The sequence below is a fragment of the Microtus ochrogaster genome, chromosome 2, assembly GCF_000317375.1.
Source record: "Microtus ochrogaster isolate Prairie Vole_2 chromosome 2, MicOch1.0, whole genome shotgun sequence".
NCBI classification, from domain to species: domain Eukaryota; kingdom Metazoa; phylum Chordata; class Mammalia; order Rodentia; family Cricetidae; genus Microtus; species Microtus ochrogaster.
The window spans coordinates 48,802,250-48,809,585 of record NC_022010.1 but is presented as its reverse complement, the minus strand read 5'-3'; the positions used below and the strand labels follow the sequence as shown (position 1 = coordinate 48,809,585).

The 7,336-nt window shown below is 46.3% G+C and overlaps 1 protein-coding gene across 1 annotated transcript in view; it reads right to left on the bottom strand.

Annotated features, from left to right (window-relative positions):
• Gpr156 (G protein-coupled receptor 156) overlaps positions 1–6,983 on the bottom strand; it is an 86,195-nt gene extending 79,212 nt beyond the window's left edge. The window contains exon 1 of the mRNA XM_005344971.2: positions 6,916–6,983. The gene's annotated coding sequence lies outside the window, so the exon portion shown is untranslated. The remainder of the gene's footprint in view (positions 1–6,915) is intronic.
• Between the last annotated feature and the right edge of the window lie 353 nt (positions 6,984–7,336).

The following is a 7,336-nucleotide window of genomic DNA, read 5'->3' as shown; positions in this document are numbered from 1 at the left end:
GAAAGATTCTGCATCTATGAACTCTGTTGGGCACACGCAAAAAATACTGGGGAAAGGAAAAATTGTGTCTGTGCATAGACTTTTTTCTTGTCATCATTCCCTAAACAATAGAATATAGAATTGTTTACATTGCATTTACATTGTAATAGGTACCATAAATAATCTAGAATTATACAAGAGGATGCGTATAGGCTATATGCAAATATTATACTATTTCATATGAGACACATGAGCATCTGGAGACTTTGGTATCTGCAGGGGCTTCTGAACCAACTTATCTCAGATACCCAAGGATGGTTGTGTATCCAAAGATCCCCAATTGCTGCTCCCAAGACTGACGTCCGAGAACCATCATTTCCCCTATTACATTCCCCATCACAGCATCACTGTGGAAGGCTATCACACTTAACATCCTTCATACCAATATCCATTCCAGGTTTTAAAAAAAAAATCAACATCCCAGCTTGATTAGAAGTGTGGTCAGTTTTGAATAGGAACCTGCAGCCTGAAAGAAGGTGGCTAGCAGCGGGCGGTGGTGGCGCACGCCTTTAATCCCAGCACTCGGGAGGCAGAGGCAGGCGGATCTCTGTGAGTTCGAGACCAGTCTGGTCTACAAGAGCTAGTTCCAGGACAGGCTCCAAAACCACAGAGAAACCCTGTCTTGAAAAACCAAAAAAAAAAAAAAAAGGTGGCTAGCAGCCCTGTCCAGGGGCCATCATGCACATGACTTCGGTTCCACTGTTGCTGTCGCCACAGTCCAGTCTGGTGGACAGGGATGAGGATTTGGCAGCCCCATCGCATAGCCTTTTGCTGCTTTTGTCTCAGGATTTTATTACTGTGAAGAGATGCCATGACTACGGCAACTCTTAGAAAGGCAAGTGTTTAACTGCATCTGGCTTACAGTTCAGAGGTTTAGTCCATTGTTATCATGGCAGGAAGCATGTACCACAGTCAGACATGGTACTAGAGGAGCTGAGGGTTCTGTATCCTGAGGGCAGGCAGCAGGAAGAAAGAGACACACTAGGCATGGCTTGAGCATCTGAGATCTCAAAGTCTGCCCCTAGTGACACACTTCCTCCAATACGGCCACACCCCCCAGTAGTGCCATTCCCTATGGACCTGTGGAGCCATTCAGACCACCACACCTACTAACTCTCGGCTGATGGATGCTGGACGAAGGGGTACTTAGACCCCAGTCACCCCCACTGGAGTAAAGGCATTATAACAGAGCTGAGAATCAGCACTAGCCTCTAAATCCTGTTTAACTTGGAGCATTTGCATTTTGTTAGGAGCAGTAAGGTGGGTACTGAGACCTGCTCTGGTCCTGTCTGGGAATGTATTAAGGGAATCTAACCTCCTGGTGTTACCTCCCTTAGATTAGATTGCACCGAGCCTCTCTCTAGACTGGACAGGACATCAGAGAATAGTCTAGAAGTACTTTCTACAACCATACCTCAAGATTTTGCCTTTGTTGGATGCATATCCCAAGAATGACTCAAAATCTGACCCAGTTTCTGGCCAAAAGTTACATGGATACCTATGATAAACAGACTAAAGTCCCGTCAATACCTTTGTCATTAGCTTTCTTGCTGGCCTGCTATCTGTCTCTATCTGTCTATCTGCCTGTCTATTATCTATCTTTCTTCCTTTCAATTTATCAACTACATATCATCCATCCATCTATCTGTCTGTCTGTCTGTCTGTCTGTCTGTCTATCCACCTACATACCTATCTATCTTTCCATCTCAGACAGAGTCTCACTATGTAATCTGGCTTTCCTGGAAATCTACATACTACAGGCTGGCCTTAGCCTCACAGAGATTCTCCTGCCTTTGCTTTTTGAGTACTGGGGTTTAAGGTATGTGCTACCCACCAGCTTTGTCTGTTACTGAAATTTGGCCATCCATCCCCTCACTCTCTTGTATCTTCCTTACACCATCCTGGCTCTTTGGTCCTGATTATAATACCTGATCTTATTATTATTCAAATTGTAAATTCGCCCCTGGAAATGCCCTCTACACTGTAGCTGCAGGTCAGAGAGGCACTGATCCTTCAGAACCCTACCCCAAAGACATTTCTTCTTTTGGCTTATTTCTCCCATGGAAATTCTACAGAGACTCCTCCTCTGCCCATAGGCTCTCAGGGCAGGAAGTCACAATTTAATTGAGCACTGGATGTAGTTAGCTTGTGTAGGCTCCGTCATGGCGGAATCAGAGGAACTAACCCTGTGACAAGACTGATCCCCTCATCTAGCATTTGAGGTGTAAGCATCCCACTTTAACAAATCCTTCTTTAGAATCCTTCTTCATCCTAGCGCATTCTTTTCGCTGACCCCTCCAAATCACATCTGTGAGTGTGCCACATTAACAAGCCCTTCTCTTCTCAGCCATTTCAACAGTGCACGCTTGATGTGGACACACTGGAAGCTCATCGTTTTCTGTGTGCTGATTATCTCCGTCTCTGGAGAGCAGGGTGCTCTAAGGTTGGCCTCAGTAGCACGGGATCATCTGAGGCTGTATCATCTGTCTGTATGTCTCATGAGTATGACAAAAAGCTCAGAAAAACGCCTTGAGAAATCTAGATGGAAACCAATGCCCCATGGAAAGACATAAATATTTGATCAGGTTCTGAACAAGACTCCTTCTCATGAATGTTTGAACACCTTGGTAGCATAGTGTTCAGAGGCTGATTAGCGTCAGCTTGTGCTAAGACAGGGAAGCTGGAGAGGAGGAGGGGCATATAACAGTGAGGGAGGAGGCATGGTGCACTGTCTCTTTTAAGGACCTAAAATACACCTAAGGAATACCCGAGGGCTCCCCTGATTTGCATGGGTGCTCATTTTCCAAGTGCTAGCTCCAGCAGAATATGAGGCAGAGCAGCTCCTAGCAGCAATGTCTCTGGAAGGACACCACACTGCCTGTTACTGAACTCCTGTCCATTTGCCATACGTCTCTCCGCACAGGGACACGGGAGCATTTTCTCTTTTAAGTGAAATACTTAGGACTAAACAGAGGCAGGATCTATAAGCACAATCATAGTAGCTTTATTCAAAATAGCCCCAAACTGGAAACAACCTGAGTGTTCATCAATAGGAGCATGAATAAACATAACAGGAATATTCATACAACGGATGCCACCTTTCAAGGTGGTATTTATTTTATTGCAGTAAAAGGAAATGGCCTATTGATATACTCAACAACAGCAATGAATCTCACAGAGACTGCTGCGAAAAGAAGTCAGACAAAGAGGATATGCTACGTAAATGCATTTATATAGGTGCAGGAGCTATTAACATCCAGGCAAGAGGAATCTACTGCTTCTGGATAGTGGGGGTGGCTAGAAAGAGGCACGAGGGAAATTCTGAGGGAGTGAAATTTTGTGTATTGTGTTTGGGCTGCATGATCAAAACTGAACCAACCTCCAGCAGGCAAAGCTTAGGAACACCATTAAGATAAGGAGTTCACTGATCTCCAGACCATCATTTCCCTATAGAGTATTGACTACCTGACTTCTAGTATTTTACCAATTTTTTTTAAAAACTTGGTTTCACAAGCCTGGTGGGAGAGAAATAAGGCTTTGTGTTATTCATTGCCTAATTGATTCAATAATATCTGCTAATTGCTTATCATTTGCCAAGTAGGAACATAGCCATAAAACAACAAAAATCTCTTGTTCTTATGGTGTTTCCAGTGGAGGATCTGTCCAATTCACAGAGACACAGAATTGAAGTGACAAATGCCAGGGACATTCTCACTAAGGTCACAAGAATCAGGGGGAGATGAGCTCAGCAGTGAAAACCACAGGCAACAGATGTGACCTAGTGAAGTCAAGCACGCCCCATCATGCACGGCTGTGGTCACCTCTGACGGAGGACTGGATTTTATTCAAGTGTGAGTAGAAGCGATTGGAGGGTTTTACATGGGGGAGGCGTGATAGATCCAACTGATGTCTTAAGAATGAGACATCTGTAATCCCTGCATTGGAGGCTAAGGCAGGAGGATCAGGAGTTGGAGGCCAGCGTGGACTACATAGAAAGACCCTGTTGCAATGAATGAATGGGTGAGTAAAAGAACAGCATCAGTGTGCGTTTCTTCCTTTTGTCTCTTTACCTCTTGTGCTACCTTATGTTTGGGGGTAGGGAGAGGAGAGGGAGGGGAGAGAGAGAGTGAAAGAGAGAGGGAGGGAGCGCCCCAAAATCAAGAGATCTGTTGTCTGTTATAGGAGATTTATAAGAACAAAATTCACATAATATAATTAATATTTTCTCAAAAAAATCTTTCTAATATTTTTTTCTTATTCAGTTTCTGATTTAACCTTTGTCCAAGCCTGAGTCACATACATCTGAGTCTTAAACTCTTTTTTTTTTTTTATGTTTTAAGATAATTAAAAGGGCTGGAAAGATGGGTAAGTAGTTAAGAGCACTGACTGCTCCTCCTGATTACCTGTGTCCCATTTCCAGCACCCACATGGTAGCTGACAGCCACCTGTAATTCCAGTTCCAGGTGGATCTGATGCCCCCTTCTGTTCTCCATGAGAACTGCATGCATGTGGTGCACAGACATACATGCAGTCAAAAATACTCATATGCATAAAATAAAAATAAACAGTTTTTTTTTTGAGACAGGGTTTCTCTGTGTAGCCCTGGCTGTCCTGGAACTAGTTCTGTAGACCAGGCTAGCTTCGAACTCACAAAGATCCACCTGCCTCTGCTTCTTAAGTGTTGGAGTTAAAGGCGTGCCCCACCAGCCACCGGCAATAAATTTTTAAAAATAAGATCATTAAAAGTTTATGAAAAGAAAGGTAGGTAACTTCTGGTTATATCTAAAATTACTCCTAATAAAGTGTTGGTAGGAAAGAAGTGAGGGATTTGCATTCATTATCAGCATCCTTCAGCAAACTCATCAGAAACTAAACACCAATAGTTCTCAATTCTTTCAGCAAACAAGGGCTCCATCTGTTTTCTGTTCAACTATCAAGTCCAGCTTCTCTGCTCAAGTCAGCCTGCACTTCCCTGCTCCTGTGCTTCACAGGAGCCCTGGCCCAAGTTACGCCCTGAAAAACATTCAAGACCTGAAATGAAACATGCATTCCATAGGTAAACTGCTTGCTGTGGAAGTGTTTGGATCCTCAGAACACAAATAAAACCAGAAGTTATAGCGCATTCAAGCCTGGATCCCAGGCCTCTTTCTAGGAGGGGAGAGGCAGAGACAGGAGAATCCTTGGATTCTGGCCATCTAGCCTGGTGCACACAACAAACAAATACCAGAGACCCCGCCTCAAACAAGGTGGAAACAAGAACCCACACCTGTGACATCCTCTGACTGCATGTGCCTGCACACACAGACGCACAGACACATACAGACGTGCAGGCACACAGAAACTTTTTAAAAGGTAAATCTGAGGAGGGGATGCACTTCTCAGAGGCCTCATTTTCTCCCACTACAACTTTCAAATATCTTTACAGACAAATAGGGAGCGAGTGGGATATAGGAGCCCTCATCAAGGAACAAGGTGTCCAAGGCCTCTTCTTTGCAGGTGACCCCATTCCTTTGACCATCCTTCCACTCTTTAGACTGGAAGCTGCTTCCTGCTGTTTACCCTCCATGTCTCTACTGGGGGCCATTTCCATTTTCCCTAGACCAGGGCATGTCTATCTCCAGACTGCCACTATTCTGCCTCTGACCAGGCCAACTCTGGGCTATCAGGGAACAGAGAGAAGCTGAAAGTTGGAGGTGAGAGACAGAGAAACAAAGAGAATATGCCAGATACAGTAGTGGTCCCGAAGGGGAATTAGACAGGCAAAATGGGGACCAGAGAGCCCCTCCACTCTTTCTGAGAGATCCCTGATTTAAGCTAAATTTACCAAAGCACGTTATAACCCAGACAGACTCCAAGTGTCTGAAGCCCCGAGAGAAGTGGTCCTTCTTCACTTATCTGTATACACGCAAGTGTTCCTTCAGCAGCAGTTAAATACAAACAATCTACAAACTTGGAAGCCTGGCTGGTACTCCAACTTCTGGGAGAATCCAGCTATTGGTGGAGAAAAGGGTTGTTTTTTTCTTTACCCACCTGGCTGCCTAACACATAAGGTTTTTTAAACCCCCACAGGGAAACCTTTTCTTTTCACCTAAGTGTGCCCACAATGTCACCCTCTGAATCTCGTTTAAAGAATACAATGGAAAAGTCAATTTATTATAGGGCCAGGGCATAATTTACTTATTCCTCAGGCGTTCACCCAGAACAACAGTGTATGGGTAAGAGCAGCCACGCCATCCTTCCCTAAGGATCTTACTCTTGAAATGGTAACATTTCAAGGAAAGCTAAGAAAGCAGCACGTGGTGCCTAGCTTTCTAAGTGCTGGCCAGAGCCAAGAACGCTTGGGCGCCTGGGGCACTCCTCTGGTGCCCAGGAACAAAGCCATCACACAGAACGTACACAGTGTAGTAAAACTTTTTTTCTCAGACTTCAGAGTCAGGATGGGAAACAGCAGCTCGCTGCCCTGCCCTCCGGAGGAGCTTGCACCTGCAGGGTAGATTTGGGATCAAGCCTGGAAATCTCCAGACTGTAGGGATTAGTTCTGAGACTTTTTTTTTTTTCAGCAGTTTGCCACTTTTTCAACGAAACAGAGAAGTCACACTTTGTTCACACCCAGTTACAGCACTCTCTCCTCTTTTTCTTTCACCTCCCAAATTGCCATCTGCATCCCTGATGCGTGGCCACGAGTTCTTCCCTAATACTTGGATTTCTTAAATCATTCCCGAATTCCCTGCCCAGGTTTTGAAGAGAAGGAAATGCCCCTTTCCTCTCCACTTCTTACTGTAGAATTCAGGTGCCCCGTGTTTTGTGGACACACGGCATCCACCAGGAGCTCTTACAAAAGCTCGCGTGTGGGGTCCTCAAGGGCGCATTGCTCACCTCGCGGGGTCCCCGGCCGCTGTGGCTGGGATGCGCGTGCTCTCCAGGTCTCTGGTGGGCTCCCGGGGATGAAAGACAGCGGGAGGGACGCGGACGCGCCCATCGCCACGCTGACAGCAGGAGTGGCGACCGTGCGGTGTGCGCGGTGCCCTGCGGGTCGCCTCCTCCCCTGCCTGCGCGCCGTCCCTCCTCTGGCGCCACCCCGCGCCGGGACCCGATTCTGCGCTCCGCCGCTGGCCGCTCCACCACTCCCGCATCCTCCATTCCTCAGACCTCCACTCCCATCTGCCCGCTTCGAGAGTCCCCGGGCAGCTCCTCGCAGTGCGTTCAAAGTGCCCCGAGGGACGCTGTCTAGGAGCTCCGCGGTTGGAGGATGCTCAGATCCTGTGCCTGGATCCTTAGACTCAGGTCCCAAACTGGT